Genomic DNA, 17940 nt, shown 5'->3' with positions numbered 1-17940 from the left:
GTAGCAAATGACAGGCGATTTCTGACTGACAAGGACTGGCTTCAGATACTTGCGTATAGGTATTACACCAAATACTGAGAGCTTCCTGAAGCTCACTTTAGATCGAGTGTTGGAGACGTCCACATAGACTTGGAAAGATGGCGCAAGTTTCCCATAACAATAATGGGCAGATTTGCCCTCTATAAAATGATTACCCTACCCAAACTGCTCTATGTACTGCAAAACACCCCGCTTAGTATACCTGATAAATTCTTGATCAGACTAGATAAAACACTCAGAGGGCTAATCTGGGATGGGGGCACCTCCAGAATTGCCTTGTGGCCATTGTATAGGTCATTTTACAAAGGGGGCCTATAACTACCTGACATGCAAGCATACTATTAACGATTGGGGACATAGCCCATATGACAAACCAGAATACAGGATGGGGAGAGCGGCTATTAGAGTGAAGACCCATGTCAATCAATCAATCAATCAATCGAGGGGGATTAAAGCGCGCTACTCACCCATGAGGGTCTCAAGGCACTGGGGCATGGGGAGGTTGCAGCTCAGGTTTAGCTGAAGAGCCTGGTCTTGAGGCTCCTCCTGAAGGTGTGCAGAGTGTGGGAGTGTCTAATGTTGACAGGGAGCTGGTTCCAGGTTTTGGCTGCGATGTAGGAGAAGGCTCTTCCACCCGCTCTGGTTCTGTGGATGATTGGGGTTTCTGCTAGGCTGAGGTCCTTTTGGGTACGTGGAAGGAGCCTCTTTCGTTGAGGTATTTGGGTCCGCTGTTGTGGAGGTATTTGTAGGCATGGGTGAGTAGCTTGAAGGTTACTCTCTTCTCGACGGGGAGCCAGTGGAGGTCTCACAGGTGTTGGGTGATGTGTTCATGCTGTGGGATGCCAAGAACGAGTCTGGTCCCGGTGTTCTGGATGGTCTGGAGTTTGCGTAGCAGGGATTTGTTGATTCCAGCGTAGAGGATGTTCCCGTAGTCCAGCCTGCTTGTAATGAGTGCGTGGGTGACGTTATTTCTGGGTTTTGGGGGGGGATCCACTCAAAGGTCTTGTGGAGGATGCAGAGGGTGTATAAGCAGGTCCATTATATATATGGGAACAAGACAGGAAACACCTACCCGAAACAACGCAGACCTCCCTAAAAGCCTGAGATGACACTACCGGGGCCCTTGGCTGGAACAGGAGACTTACCTCAGCCACCCCTCTATGGAAAGGAACACTACTGTCTGAAGTGGGCAAGTTCACTGGCTCTCACCACAGGGAACAAATCGGAATAGAAACACTGGGAGACATGCTGCGGGGGGGTGGGGAGGAGACTTAAGTCATTTGAGACACTTCAACAGGACTATGCCATAGCTTTGACCAAACTGTTCAAATATCTAAAACTGACCCATGCCTTGAGGACAGAAAGGGAGCAGGGAATGGACCCCCCAGAACACAGCCCGCAGAAGAGCTGGGCCTTGGATAGCACAATTTCTCCAAAATCGGTGTCCCAGCAATGTCGCTTCATCCTTAACCAAATGGGAATCAGATATGGGGATCCTGGGAGACATTGACTAGGAAGCGGCATTGATGCACCCCAGGAAAGATGCCATTCAAACTCGACTGAGATTGATCCAATTTAACATCCTTCACACATCCTATTGCTACAGGTCCCGTCTACACAAAATGGGGAGAGTGGGTAGCCCCATGTGCCTCTGGTGCTGCACAGAGGTGGGCACATTTTTTCACATGATTTGGGATTTCCCGAGAGGGGTGTATATTGGGGGGAAACTGGCTCTGAATTGGAGGCCGTGATGGTAGTAGATCTACTCACGATACCCCAACTGATAATGCTAAGTATAACCAATTATGTAGACAACCCTTGGAAATAGCTGTGGTTCTGTATGCTGGACTTTGTCATGGCAAAGAGAGAAGTGACTGGACTGTGAGAGGGGGTTCAAGCTTCCACTACGAATTAATGGAGGGAGGGAATGAACAGATGCATGGAGGCAGAGAGAGTGGTGTGCGAAAGCTGATGTTGCCCCAAAAGTTTGAGAAAGGTTGGGTGTGGTGAAGAGCCTTCCATGGACTAACTGAGAACATTGGCGACTGCCGAAATGGAGATGCCACCTTACAAGCCCCACCATGCAAGGGGACAAGGAAACAAGCTGTCTAGGAGAAGGAGCAGCTGGAGTTCATTTTTTTTTTTTTTTTTTAAATATATTTTTATTGCAGGAATCAGCAAACTGTAACATATATGACCATCACCAAAATTCCACTGAAATCAACTAACCGCATCCCGCTCACCCCCCGCAGCACATTTTCATACATAATCATTCAGCCCACAGTCCAAAGGCTGGGCGATAAAATCCAGCGGGAGCTCAGCAGGAGCGCAAGGATGGTCCGGATGATCCACTGTCCGTCATCTGCTTTTCTAAACAAGCCCCAAAATCCAAAAGAAAGTCCCACCCATAAAACACTACAGTACAAAAAAAAAAAATAGGAAAAATTCCCTCCCCAACCCACCCCCGCCATCAGTGTATGGTAGCAGCCGCAAAGGGATTCATGAGAGACCCAAGATGAGCGTATCAAAAACAGAAAACGCACTCGCCTATCGGGACTCAGGGCGCGCTGCAATCTCACCATCAGAGTCGTCAGGGGCGCAATAGTCTCTGAGGGCCTGTACTAGCGTCTCCCATTCTAGCGCTGCCTCCTGTGCTTTTTCGTTACGCTGTCTCCCAGCCAGTTGGTATCTCAACGTGCTTTCTCCCGCCGCCCACTTCAAGAGTTCGCTATGCCACCTGTTCCCAGTCGGACCAGCACGTGCCTTCCAGTTCCTGGTCACCTCTCGCTTGGCCAATAAAAGCCCTAAATCAATAAATTTACTGGAAATGTTGTTTTTGGGGGTATGTGGAAACCAATGCAAGAGACCCACCGCCGCATCGACCGATAGTGGTCTCCCCGTCACCTCCGTCAGGGTCCTCTCCACTTCCACCCAGTAGGAGGACAAACCCGGGCAGGCCCACAACATATGTAGGAGGTCCGCCTCCGGCGCCGGGCATCAGGGGCAGGTTGCTGAGCCCGTGGCGAAGTACTGTTGGATTTTCGCCGGGGTCAGATATGCCCGATGGAGTATGTAATAGTGGACCAACTGAAAACGGGCGTGGCGCGTCCCTTTCCAGGCCCGTCGCACGAGCTGAGACCAGGTCGCTTCCGGGATTTCCTTACCTATGTCTGCCTCCCACCGGGCCTTCAGGGTCGTAAGGGGGGTCAGCCCTTCATTGATCAACCTACCGTAGAGGCAGGTGACCGCCTTCACCGTGCCCGCAGACATCATGACGTATTGGCACACCGGAGACGTAGGAGGTTCCTCCCGTCCGCCTTTCCAATGTGCCTGGATCGCACGGACCAGGGCCGAGTGCAACAGGAAGTCACCGTGGGGAATCCCGAAGCGGTCAATGAGCTCCTGAAAGGGCAAAAGTACCCCAGCCTCATAAAGATCCCCCACCAACTGCAACCCCGCGCCTTCCCAGTCCGCCAAACGCGACCAATCGCCGCCATGGGGCAAGGCCGTCAACATCCCCAACGGTATTTCAGGCGCATACGGTATCCGCAATTGTCCCCGGGCGTGAGCCCGGTTCCAACATAGGCGAAGGGTCTTTTCCTCCAACGTCAGATCCTGCAAGGCCAAGCGTTGGCGTAGAGCTATGAAGGATAGGACATGCCTGGCTATCCCTATACCCCTCCTGTCCTCCGGGCCACGGAATTCCCTGGCAATCTCCTGGGTGAGGGTCTGGAGCTGCGCCGCCAGATAGTATTTCTCAAGATCCGGCACCGCGAGTCCCCCCTCGGCTTTCGGCCTCATCAGGGTCTTAAGGGCCACTCTACGGCGGCCCGAGCCCCAGAGGAAGCCGACTATCATCGACCGGAGGAGCCTAAAGGTGGCTGGCGGGATCCAAACCGGTAGCGCCCGGAAATAGTACAGCAGCCGAGGAAGGGCCACCATTTTGAGGAGAGCGACCCGCCCCGCCAACGAGAGCGGTAGCGTAGCCCAGAAGTCCATATTCCCCCGTAAAGCCCGACTGCATCTGGTAATGTTTCCGTCTAGGAGGTCAGATGGATCATGATAGATGTACACTCCCAGGTACCTGAAGCAGTCAGGTTCCCATCTAAGCTCTCTATTGAGGACCGGACTAGGGGTACCTCTGCGAACCGGGAAAAGGCATGTCTTGGCCCAATTCACTCGTAGGCCCGAGACCACCCCAAACGCCGTGAGCGCCGTCTCAGCTCCATGTAAGGCCCCGACTGGGTCCTCAAGGAAGAGCAACAGGTCGTCGGCATATAACGAAACGTGGTGCGGGCCCGAAGGTGTCCAGAACCCACTGTAATGCGCCCCCGAACGGAGTAGCAATGCGAGGGGCTCCACCGCTAGCGCGAAGAGAAGTGGGGATAACGAACAACCCTGTCTCGTACCCCTTTCTACTGGGTACTCCGAGGAGATTAACGGACCCGCCCGAACCCTGGCCGATGCGGAGGCATATAAGACCGCGGTCCACCTGATGAAGCCCTCGCCGAGACCGAATCGCCGCAACACAGCGTGTAGGTAGTCCCATTCCAGGCTATCAAACGCCTTCTCTAAGTCCACCGATAGGACCACCGGGCACGGGGCATCCACCAGCGGGTCCCCCAGCAAGCGGAACAACCTACGGATGTTCATTGTTGTGTTGCGCTTGGGGATGAACCCAGCCTGGTCCTCATGCACCAGGGAGGTCATATGGCCCAGCAGTCTCGAGGCCAAGATGCTGCTCAGAATCTTATAATCGACCGTCAGCATCGATAAAGGACGGTAGGACGCCGGATCGGTCGAGTCCCGCCCCGGCTTGAGGAGGGGAACCACCAGGGCCTCGCGCATCGAGCCAGGCAGTCGGCCAAGCCTCTTCGCCTCTCTATAAACAGTCACCAGTCTTGGAGCCAAAAGGTCGGCATAGGCCGCGTAAAATTCCACGGGAAGACCATCCAGGCCTGGGGTCTTATTCCGCGCCATCTTCTTAATGGCGCTGCGGACCTCCCCTAGTTCAATATCGGACCCCAGGGCTTTCGCCACGTCGGGCTCCACTACTGGGAGCTCCAGAGGCCTCAGATAGTCCTCGAGAAGGTCAGGGTCTTTGGCAGCACGACTGCGATACAACTGGTCATAGTAGTGCCGGTAGCAGCCTAAAATCTCCGGTTGAGTGTGCACCATGGTCCCATTCGCCATGCGCATGGACGTCGTCAGTGAGGTCTGGCGCGTAGGGCTAGCCAGCCATGCCAGCAATGCGCTCGACCTATCCCCTTCTGCAAGGGACCGAACCGCATAGGCCTTGTAGTCGAAGCAGCGCAGCCGCTCAACCTCAGCCGCCACCGCCTCCCTTGCCTCCGCCGTGCGTCCCTGGAGTTCAGGGTGCCCAGGGCGGCGGAGCTCCAACTCACGGAGCCTCCGATCAGCCACGTCCAAGTCCTCAAGGATAACCCGCCTCACCCCTACCTTCTTGGAGATGCAATAACCCCTTACCACCACCTTAAAAGCGTCCCATTCCAGTGCCCTCGAGCTCGCAGAGCCCCTATTGGACGCGAAATACTCCTCGATCTTATCACCTAAGTCCGCTCTGAATACAGTGTCCTCGAGGGTCTCAGGGCGTAACTTCCAGGTGGGCACCGCCGGCGCCCCTGGAAACCAGCGAAGAGCCAGCAGGAGGGGATTATGGTCCGAAACGGTCCTAGTTAAGTATTCGGAACGGACGGCCGCTGAAACCAGTTCAGTCGAGCCAAGAAACCCGTCCAGCCGAACGTGCAACTCGTGAAGACCCGAAAAATAGGAGTAATCTCTAGCCTCAGGGTGTTGCGCTCTCCAAATATCCGTCAGACCCCACCGTGCCTGCCAGTCCCTACGGCCCTTGGCCACACGGCGGACCGGAGAATCAGGAAGGGGCGGGTGTGAACGATCGGTCTCCACATCCACTACCGAATTGAAGTCCCCACCGATCAGGAGGGGCCCCGTGAAAAAGTGGGCCAGCGAGCCCGATAACCTAGAAAGGAAGGCAATCTGGTCCATGTTAGGTGCGTAAACACAGCAAACGTTCAGGGCCCTCCCCCCCAGAGTACCCGAGATGGCCACGTAGCGCCCCTCTGGATCTACCACTGAGTTTGTGACCTGGAAGGGAACCCCAGCTCTAATCCAGATTAGCGCCCCCCTGGCATACGCTGAGTACGACGTATGAAAGACCTGCCCCCTCCATCTGCGCTGTAGCGCCGCCCCTTCCGCCTTGGTCAAATGGGTCTCCTGCAGCAGCGCCATTTGTATTCCCCTACGCACTAAATAAGCGTGGACTTTGTGCCGCCTAGACATGGTATGAAGCCCCCGCACGTTCCAAGTAATACACTTCACATTAGCAACGTCAGCCATTGTCCCATACTGTTCGTGCAAAGTCTCCCCATCCGGGTCTCAACAAAAAGCATACAACAATCCCTCCAGCACTGATGGCGGTCATTTCCCCCAACCAGAACTCAACAACTCTTACATTAACCAAACCCCTGCCCACCCTCCCCAGAACAGGACCCAAATAATTCCATCTAGTTCCCATCCAAACCAAGCCCTTAGAAAACCCTTCGTCCCAAACTAATCCTACGGTCGCCACCGTAGGAAGGCCTTAAGGGCCGGGTGCGGGCTGGGTGGTGGCAGTGGGCCCTCGACGCCCTGGCTACCAGGACTAATGCAAGCCCCAAACAGCAACGGAAACCCTCGGGGCAAAGGCAAGGCACCCCACCCCCCGCTTCTTCGAGGATCATGCTGAACCATCGGCTCCCGCCACCCCCGCTACGGGCCCCCACCCAAAAGGATGCAGCTCACCCCGTCAACCTTGTCCATCAAGAAGGTCCTCAGCCGATTTTGGCGTGACCTCCGGTGTGCCGGTGCTATCTGCCACCGAGTCCTCCGAGTCTGTCGATGCCCCCTCGCCACCAGGGTTCTCCTCTTCCGCGATGGTATCCTCTCGTGAACCAGACAACGCAGACAGCACCTCCAGTACCCCCTTCCGCTCCGTCGATGTCTCCGCAGTAGAAGGGCCGCCCGACCGGCCCCGCCGACCCTGCACCCTCGTGGATCGCCGTCGCCGTCCTGGCTCCGCCGTTGGCTGAGATGCGGAGGCAAAGCCATCTTTCCCAGCTCTATAAAGTTCAAGCCAATTACAGGCATCTTCCGGGGTATCAAAAAATTGAGACTTGTCATCGACAATGACGCGAAGCCGTGCAGGAAATAAGAGCGAGTATTGGATGCCCTCGCTCCGAAGCTCGCGCTTGACCGCCAAGAATGAAAACCGCCTGCGTTGGGTTTCATAGGTGTAGTCCGGGAAGATGTTCACCTGGCTGTTCTCCACCTTGAAGGGGCCATTATGTCTAGCGGCATTGAGAATGAGGTCCCTGTCGCGAAAATGGAGGAGGCGCGCCACCACCGGGCGCGGCGCGCGGCCTTGTTGCGGTGGCCTCGCTGGGACTCTATGAGCTCGTTCAAGGGTGTAGAAAGAGGATAGGCCCTCCGGGGCCACCGTGTCTCGGAGCCAGGCCTCCAAGTAGGCCACCATGTCGCCATCCTCGATCTTCTCCGGCAGGCCCACCACACGGATGTTGTTGCGCCTGTTACGGCCTTCCGCATCCTCCGCTCGCTGCTCCAGGGCAGAAATCCGGGTCAGGGCATCTTTCATTGCCGCGGCCAAGGTGCGCTGCGCCGGCTCCAAGGCCTTCACCGAGCCCTCCACTTCTTTGACCCTGTCCGACAGCTTGCCATGATCCGCCCTGAGGAGGCCCAGGCTCGTCGCCACCTGGGCAATGTCCTGCTGGAGGGCCGAGCGTGTGGTCGCAATCGCCTCCAGGACGCGATCAAACTGTTGCTGCAGCGGTGCGCCACCAGCACTCCCCGGGTTTCCATGGCCTTCCTTGTCCGTGGTCTCCGAGTCAGAGGCCGCCGGGGTGGCCCCCTTGGCCCCTCTCGGCTTCCCCATGCCGCTGGAAGTGCACAGTGCGGACTCAGAGGAGGGCGCCACCCAGTGCGGGCGCCGACTATAACTCCCCCGAATGCAGGCCCTCGGGGTGAGGGCCGGTGTTCCTCCTCTCCAGGGCCAGGCAGGTCTCCTCAGTTTTGGCTCGCGCCACCCCCGTGTCGTCTGAGGGCGCCGAGGAGGAGGCGGAGACACTCGGCGCCAGGCCGGGTAGGCCCGTCCGGCTGACGAGGATCTGGAACGAGGGCCACCCACACCACCAGAGACTTTTGGACGCCAGGGGGTTGTGCTTCCCATGGGATCGGGTCAAACGGGGGATGCAGCCAAGCGCCGCGTCGGGGGTCGGCACCCCCGTCAGGCCCTCCAGGCGTCCGTGTGCCGGGGTCCACTATGATAGGGGCCTCCGACCGCCCGGGCGCAGTTACCAATATCAGAGTCTCAGCAGTGCAAAGTCCAGCTCCTCACTCTCCAGGAAAACACAAGAGCGGAGGGCACGCCATGACCAACGATGTTCTCTCAGGCTAATGGTCCCGTCTAAGGGGACCAAGGGGTCCGGGCGCCATATTGGGTCGCTCTCCGCGGGACCACAAACTTCAAGTTTCGGGCGGATCACCACCCGTCCAGGCTGTGCCAGGCGTCCCAGCAGGGTCCAGTTGGGCTGAACAACGATTTGCGGGGGCTAGGGTGCCCCGCGGCCTCCGATTAACAGGATAATCCCGGGCTCAGTCCCGGAGCCGAGCTCTCAGGCGACCATCGCCATCGGCGCCCAAGCCACGCCCCGAGCAGCTGGAGTTCATACACTGAGTTGAACTTTAGGGCGCAGGCGATGAGGAAACAGAACATCAGGGTGGGGGGATGCGGGCTTGAGTGCCAACTGCATGCGCAGTGATCAGAGTTCCTGTAACGTTCTGAAGAAAATGATAAAAATATTAATATGAATAAATAAGGGCAGGGGGTAAAACCTCAATCCAATGATGGAGAGTTTACTTTATTCGTTTTTTTCAGATTTTATGGAGCGCGAACTTGACCCGAAGGTATTAGAGCGCTTTACATGAGCACCAGTTGCAATACAGACAGACACATTCATTTTTGTGAGGCATGGGGAGATTAAGCAATTTGGCCAGAATGACAGGATGTTGAGCGTCCCTGCCGAGACTCGAACCCGGTTCCCCAGCTTCAAGGTTGACTGCCCTAGCCATAAGGCCACATCCTCTCCCCAATAACTCTAGAAAGAGGTACTGGGCAGTCATCAGGACCAATAATGTTAATAGTCACTCTGCCATGTAATATGGGGTGAAGCATGTGCAAAAGGTATAAGAACAAATACAGACAGTGACCCACTATGGTTGTGTAATTGTCCACCGTCAAGATTTACTGATTACACTGCACAACCTGCATGTGCTAGAGAGTGACCTGCAGTATGCACAAGGCCAAGAAGCCACATAATACCAAACTCTAGGAGTGAGCTCAAAACACGGGGATCATAACTTGAATGTCCCAGACTCACTGTGGGAGTATAAAGGTCTTGAACGTCACTGTGTAAAGGGAAGCCTCTATGAAGGAAGTTTCGGTGGAACTTTGGCTTATTGACCCAAAACCCCAGTGATGACAGCAGGGTGACAGCAGACGAGGAAGAGGACTGCTGTCCTTGCTGGTGGCCACAGCCTCTGCTACCACTATGTCATTTGGAGCCACATAAGCGCTCCATTGGTGTGTCAGTTTTCTTTAAAGCCTGAAGCCATCAATTAGCATATCCATCAGGGATGCTTGCAGGTCCCTAGATAATCCTGTGGCATCTGTGATGCCTGATCACTACAATGGTTCACAGTCCGTTGAGTGCAGACTGGCATGTCTGCCTTAAATTGTTTGAGCAAAAACATTCTTGAATTCTGCTAAAAGATCTTGTTGCTACATCCGAAAGTGCGAATTATACATCCAGTTGTGTTCAGACTGGCATTCAAAACATACTTAGCAATGTCCTGTTGTCCTATTTTCCTTGAATTGTTTGGGCAAAGAGCATTCCTGAATTCCACAGAAATATCTTGTTGGCCATATCCCAAAGAGCATGAGAGCAGCATTCAGTAGGCAGACAGTGCCCAGGGACCTCAAAGCCAGACTGGCAGAGGAGAAAACTCTTTCTGAACGAGTCAATATATTTCAATTCCCTATCTGGCGGAACAGTGGGGAATATACTGGGGTTAACTTTGCTGGCATCAGCAAAAACCACCTAGCTTGCAGGAGTTGCATGCTGGGTCAGAAAGCCTAGGTCCCCAGAGATAGACCTATGATATCTATCCATAGTGCAACTTGCTAATAGAACAGTTTGCCATCAATTTCACTGTCAAAGGGGCTTAGCAAAGGCACTGATGTAGCAGGCTCAGTCTGCCAGATTTCTGTCTGTCGATTTGTGTTAATCTTAATCATGGCTAGTTTAAGATCCAGCACTTCTGCTGCCTGCAGAACTCTCATTTGGCACATTTAACTTATAAGTCTCTGCAGAAAATGCAGCCAGAGTTTGGAAGCTAAATGCTACATGTCGACTGCAGTACCAATTGTGCCATTCACTACAGTGACAGGCAAACATGGCCCAAGCCTACCCGGTGTGGCCAAATGTAAAGTAAAACCTGCAGTGCCCCATGTTGATATAACCCTCGTTAACAAGTAAAGAACTCCCTTTTTAATATTAGTACATTACTCCTATGTAGCTCTTGCAGCCCATGAGGCAGGGTGCATCGTATTTAAAAGTGGGGAAGGCAGAAACTTAATATTATGCCTACAGTGACAAGGTAGAAAAAGCGATTTTCACTATGGGATGCCCCGCTGTCCTATGTTGAAAACCAGAGTCCTGAGTAAAATACTAATACAGATAACTCGAAAAAGTGACCTAGAAAAATATTTAAATTGTTATTTTTAATAGTTACTAAAAATCTGATTTAATGGCGAAGCCTGACTTCTTAATAAATATTAAGGAAACATAAATTTTAAAGGATACCTTTTCCCTGCCTGGAGTTCCCGGAGGCTAATTTGCATTCACTCTCCAGCAACTCCAAGCCTATATTCCGCCTGGGAAGAGGTGTGAAATTCCTTCCCGGAGCATACATTGGCTGAATTTGATGGGCGGAGATGATTCCTTGGAGCTCAAAAGAATATGCAGGGTGGGGGCTATCTGTATTCTGTCAACACCACAGTGTCAAATCCTGCCTGACAGGTCTATTTGAGCCACATGTAACACTTTGGCACACTTAAAAGTGAAACAATAGGATGCCATGATAATTCTTGTGCAATACCTTTCCAGTTGCTGATGGGCCCTGCTTTTGTACTACCAGATTTCAGTCTCTGGATTTGTTGTGAAAAAAGAGCTTGCTTCAAACTGGGTTTTAGTATTAGATGTAGGAGGATACTAGTGATTACCATAGCACACTACCTTACACACCCACACCACTCAGAGACCAAATTTAGTGTGGCCCAAGACGTTCACCATCCTAAAACAAATACCCTTACATATGGTATTTAGGGCCTGTTTGCAGTAAAGCAAACAGGAACTACTGAAAAAGTAGCTAGGGTTGCCCCCGGGAACTTTTACTCCACTGGTTAGGGATTGCCTAGGAGACACCCCTTCGGTTAAATGAGACACCCCAAAACGACCTGGCCAGAACACTTTATGAACATGTGGAAGAACAGAAGAGGACTGGACCAGCTGTCTGTTACCTGAGAGGAGCTCTGAAGTACTGGACCTGCTCCCCTATGTACAGAGGACAAAAAGGTGAACTCCAAGTGTCAGTTGACTGATCTCCTGTGTGGCTACATAGACACAACAAGCTGCAAGAGGCCTTTTCGATGGAGTGCCTAGCTAACCAGGAGCAATTCGAATGAGACCGGGACAGAACATTGGTGGGATCTGCGGGAGTGACTCTGGGCCCCCAAGTGCTGCCCATGAGGGCCTATGAGCATTAGAAGTGACCCAGTGGAAACTCTGAAAAGTTGGAACTTAAAATATTAAGGTAAAAAGGTAAAATATCTGACAGGGATGAACCCAGTTAGTGTTTCCGACCCGTGCGCCATCACAGTCAGCCTGAAATCGCACCAAGTCCCGGTCTACCAGGACTATAGACTATCATTGGCTTAGTGGTTTTTGGAACTATTTCTACTTACCACTTTAAACATTCATATATCTTGTTCCCTTTATTTGATTTGAGCCATTTTGGAGTCATTTTGATTATTAAAGTTTACTTTATTTTTCTAATTCAGTTTCAGATTTTTATTGCATGGTTTTCTGACCTTATGATTGTTTTGATACTGCATACATATTTTACACATTTTCCTAAGTTAAGTCTGTTTGCTTTATGCCATAGCTGCAATGGGGTTGAGATCTGCTTAATACTGATTTTAAGGGCTCACCCTAACAAGAGTTGTGATTATTCTTGAGGTGAGCCTTAGCCCACACCAACTAATAATCCAGTTTCATACCACAGCTCCTTGCCATCACATCTAGAGGTGCTCTGTGGCCACTGGAGGGCTCAACGGCACCACCTATTGGTGCACGGGGCAATCGCTAGAAAATGTTTTCGATCCACTCTCGCGCCAAAAGATGAAGAAATCTGCAGTTAGAAGTATTCATAAATGTTGGTAAAAGGATTGCTAATATCCCTTCAAGTCCACAGGTCACGTTGAGGAATAATATGTGCGTTGTGTTGGAGGAGGAAGAATTATGTAGATGCTGTGAATGTTCAGAGGAAATAATTGAAGCTTCACTTTATTGAGTAGAATTAGCTGAGCTCACCTATACCCAGCTGCGAAATGGAAGACAACCTTCTTTTTTCCCATGGTACACATACCTATAGAAGAAAATAGTAGGGTATGTCTTCCAGCGTCCCCTTACCTTCTATATTGATTCTATAGAATGCTCAGTGTGTAGAATCCCACATCAGGCACGCTGGAGAAGGTGAAGAGCTAGTTGTCAAATATCCGGTTTCTGTCTAACAAAACCTTTCTTCAATCTAATTCGAGGGGCTTTCTTTGCACGTATTAAAATGATAGACTGTGTAAAAGGAGTGCTCAGAAAGATAAATACAGCAACATGATAAATAAGTGAAAAATTATGAGACCGATTGGAAAAAGAGTGAGATTAAACACAGAAGATAAAATAACTGGTTAGAATGGGAATGTACAAAATTTAAATACAAAAAGGAAAATGCTACTTACCTGTATGCATCTGTTCTTGGCAAGTAGAGCTGTAGATTTGTATAATTGGGCATAGATCGCCAAAACAGACAACACTTGCCTTTGTTTAGAGTACCCGCTGTTAAAGCATTTATGGAAGTGCTTAAAAGAATAATTCCACCTAGAGCGCCACCCTCTCCAGTATGGAATTTAAATATTGTTCCTACTAGACTCATGGGGCTCCCTTTTGAACCTCTAAACAAATGCGAACTACAGTTCCTCACTTGGAAAGCCTTCCTAATCGCTATCACATCTCTCAGAAGAGTTTGTGAACTCCAGGCATTAACTAAACAAGAACCATTTTTACAAATCCATCATAACAAAGTGAATCTTAGGCCTAACCCAACATGTTTACCTAAAGTCGTTTCTGCCTTCCATCTTAACCAGTTGGTTGAACTTCCAGTTTTTTTCCCCACAACCAGACTCAGTGGCAGTTCACACGTTAGTCATTGAAAAAGAGAAATACTTTACTACATTGAAATGACAAAATCCTTTAAGAAAACTAAACAACTGATTGTCGCTTTCTCCCCACCTTATAAAGGCAGTCCCATTTCCAAAGCAGGGAATGCAAGATGGATTGTCAAATGCATCCAAATATGCTGTCTTAAAGCCAAACGCACACTAACTATTCCTCCTAGAGCTCATTCCACACACAAACTAAGGGCTTCTATGGCATTCTTAGGGAACATTTCCCTAGATGATATCTACAAAGCAGCAACTTGGTCTACACCACACACTGTCATAAAACACTATTGTGTAGATGTGCAAGCTAAACAACAAGCTTGCGTCGACCAGGCTGTATTAAGAACACTTTTTCAAACCACTACAACAGATACAGGACGCCGCCGCTCAGGAGGTAACTGCTTTATAGACTATGCACAAGTATACGATCTACAGCTCAAATGCCTCTAACGGAAAATGCTAGGTACCAGTATGCATCTGTTCTTGGCATGTAGAGCTGTAGATTCGTATACGCCCACCCGCCTCCCCGGATACCACTATCAGTTCAAGTATTATCTTACTTAAATACATTACACATGGACATCTTTTCTATTTCTTCCTAACACTATCACAACCCTCCATGGCAAAACAATCAGGAGTTGGAGTCGATGTTCATGCGCACTATCGTCCTAAGGAGGAGTCACCTACCCCTACAAAAACATCTTCCAAAACAAAAACAAAGTGCAAACATCCAAGCCCAACACCAGATGGCGATCTATGCACAAGTATACGATGTACAGCTCATATGCCTGGAACACAACATTTCTTCTCTACCAATATAGGTTTTTAGGTCTCGGCCTGCGATGGCTGCGCAGACATGCGCAGTCTCGCTGGCGAGACTTAATGACTTAGAGTGAGTTTCACTAGCGAGGTTAAGCCCCGCCCCTCTTTTACATTGGCTGGCATCACCGTTCATGCTAAACGGTGGCCAGCCATTGGAAAAGCGGTCCCAGTGACGTACTTCTTTCTCTTTAAGCCCCGTCCTTTTCAGACTGGCTTCATTGACTTACTGCTGGAATAAAAGGTTTCTTATCTTCTTTATGAGGTGAAACAGATGGCCCCATAAAGAAGATAAGGAACCTTTTACCACAGCAGTAAGTCAGGCTGAGGCCGTCCGAGCGGGATGGCTCTGAAAGAGAAACGCGCCACCCGCTGTTTACTTTTAAAATGTTACAAGTAAAGCGCGGGTGCTGCGATTATACCAAAATGAAAGAAATAGATGTTTTTTCCATTTCTTTCATTTTAGTATAATCGCAGCACCCGCTCTGTACTTGTAACATTTTAAAAGTTAAGCGCGAGTGCCGCGATTATACCAAAATTAAAGAAATAGATGTTTTTTCTATTTCTTTCATTTTAGTATAATCGCGGCACCCGCGCATTACTTTTAAAATGTTACAAGTTAAGCGCGGGTGCCGCGATTAAACCAAAATGAAAGAAATTGAAAAAACATCTATTTCTTTCATTTTAGTATAATTGCAGCACCTGCGCTTTACTTTTAAAATGTTACAAGTAAAGTGCGGGTGCTGCGATAATACCAAAATGAAAGAAATAGATGTTTTTTCTATTTCTTTCATTTTAGTATAATCGCAGCACCCGCGCTGTTCTTGTAACATTTTAAAAGTAAATCGTGAGTGCCGCGATTATACCAAAATTAAAGAAATAGATGTTTTTCTATTTCTTTCATTTTAGTATAATCGCGGCACCCACGCATTACTTTTAAAATGTTACAAGTTAAGCGCGGGTGCCGCGATTAAACCAAAATGAAAGAAATTGAAAAAACATCTATTTCTTTCATTTTAGTATAATCGCGGCACCCGCGCATTACTTTTAAAATGTTACAAGTTAAGCGCGGGTGCCGCGATTATACCAAAATGAAAGAAATTGAAAAAACATCTATTTCTTTCATTTTAGTATAATTGCGGCACCCGCGCTTTACTTTTAAAATGTTACAATTAAAGTGCGGGTGCTGCGATAATACCAAAATAAAAGAAATAGAAAAAAAACCCTTATTATTAACACTCCAAACAGCAAGCGTGTAGTACAACCAACCTACTGGCTTCCCTACAAACACACATCAGCCCTAAGATAAATATGTTTATATAAAAATTAAACATTCAGCTACTGAAAAGCTACTCTCTCCATCGCCACATATGCATGGCAAAGTGTAATGTTTGTCGAGCCTTCTTTTATGGGGCACAGCCTCATAGAATTAAGTGGTATCGTCCCCATGAGGTGGGGAGGGGCTTTTTTTTATTTTTTTTACTAAGAAGCCTTGAGAGGCGCTACAGGTTGTAGTGGGTAAAGTTGCGAGACGGGGCTGTCCCCACCCCGCTCCAGCGCGGGAGAGGAGGCCCCGGAGGAGCAGGCACGCCGGCTTGCCTTTCAAATGAACCCACGCAGGCAGGCAGACAGGCAGCTGTAAAGTGCCCGAGCGCCGCCGCCCCCATAATGAGCACTTTGTGAGCCGAGCGGCTAGTGGGGCCAGCAGCTGTCACACTGTTTGCACTCCTAGTAAACAGGCCTCGCAACCTGCGCCCGGTGGGGACGGGGCGCCCTGGGCACGGGGGAGGGGCCCGAGAGAGGTGCCAGGAACGAGGTGCTTGCAAAGCTAGGTGGGGGAGGGGGGCAATAATGGTGCCAGGCACTGTGTGCTTGCAGAGAGGGGGCTAAAGCTATACACAGGCGGAGAGGGGCCAGGCATTGCCTCCGTGCATACGGAGAGGGGCAACACGGTAACGGGTAGTATGCACATAGATGCATACCGGAGGGGCACGAGAGGTGTCAGGCACAGAGTGTGCCCGTACATAGAGGGGAGCGGGGGTGCATGGAGAGGGGCGGAGGGCAGGAGATGTGCCAGGCACTGTGTTCGTGCAAAAGGAGAGTACGATACGGTGTCAGGCACTGTGCACGCAGTGGGGAAAGACACTATGTGCATACAGAGGGGTACCGTAGGGGACCGAGAGGTGCCATGCTTAGTATACAGAGGTACACTGGGTGGTGGTGGTGGTCGTGGTTTGGGACAGGGGTTCTAGAGCGGTGCATGAAACAGTAGGGGCACGGGAAAAGCTGGCCCAGCGAGACACATAAGGAGAATGGAGCGCCGAAGGGCCTCGAGAGGTGCCAGGCACAGCGTGTACGAGCAGCGGGCACCAGCAAGAGGAGCCACGGGGAGTGGGCAGCGGTGGTGCCGAGCTGGACACGAGGACCGTCGGCCTAGAGGATGCCGGGCACTGAATGTGCACATGAAGGGGTGAGGGTACTGCCCATAGGTGCAGCCAGCAGCAGTTGGAGGGGTGCCAAGCACGGTAGTGCGCCAACAGGAACGCAGGAAGTTCCTTGCCCAAGTCTGCAAATGGAGGGAATGAGGTGTGGACGCCGAGTGGGCGACCACAGATGAACAGGCAGAGAGATGGCCGGAGAAGGGGCAGACACCGAGTGAGTCAAGGCCTCTCCCATGAGACCGCGCGCACTCCCTTATGCACGGGTGCAGAGGAGCGCAGGGTGGGTGGGGGGTGAGGTCTAGAGAGATGCTCGGTCGTGAGCCTGGGCATCTAAATGGCTGGGTTGAAGTGGTGCCAGGCACTTAGTGTTCACACAGGTGGGCACAATGAGGGCAGCCAAAAGTGCGCCAGTCATTGGATGTGCGAACAGGAGGAGTGGCTATGCCCACCACCTGAAGCAGGTGCCAGGCAATTCTGTGTGGCGATATAGGACATGTTCAGTCCAAGGTTACACGATGCCCGCCCGGAGGCGGCATCTGGTTACCAAGCTCACACAGGGCGCACGGTGCAGCCGGGACTGAAGGATCGACAGCGCAGATCCCATTACTTGGTCATTGGCCACGCGTCCTACAAGGCTGAGCAAAAGACATACATTTCAACATCTCCCAAAACATTCAAAGGCTGTAGGATGATTACGTCATGTGGGGGCTACGCTGATGATAGTGGCCTTTGCGAGAGATTAAGCTATTGGCATTGTAAATGACAATGCCATTTATTTATGTTTCCAAAAACAACACATAAATAAAAATGTTGTCATTAACAAAGCCAATAGCTCTAACTTTTGAAAAGGCAAGACCGTTGCATTGTAAATGCTTTTTTTTACAGTGAAAAGAACTATCAGCAGTTATGATAGTGGAGGCCAACACTCAAGGTCTATACCTGGGGAGAAGGGAGAAAAGTCAAAAGGTATCTGGCCACACGTGCAGTCTAACA

The sequence above is a fragment of the Lissotriton helveticus genome, chromosome 3_2 (genome assembly GCF_964261635.1).
Source record: "Lissotriton helveticus chromosome 3_2, aLisHel1.1, whole genome shotgun sequence".
NCBI classification, from domain to species: Eukaryota; Metazoa; Chordata; class Amphibia; order Caudata; family Salamandridae; genus Lissotriton; species Lissotriton helveticus.
The sequence above is the reverse complement of the archived record's forward strand: the minus strand, read 5'-3'. Positions refer to the sequence as shown.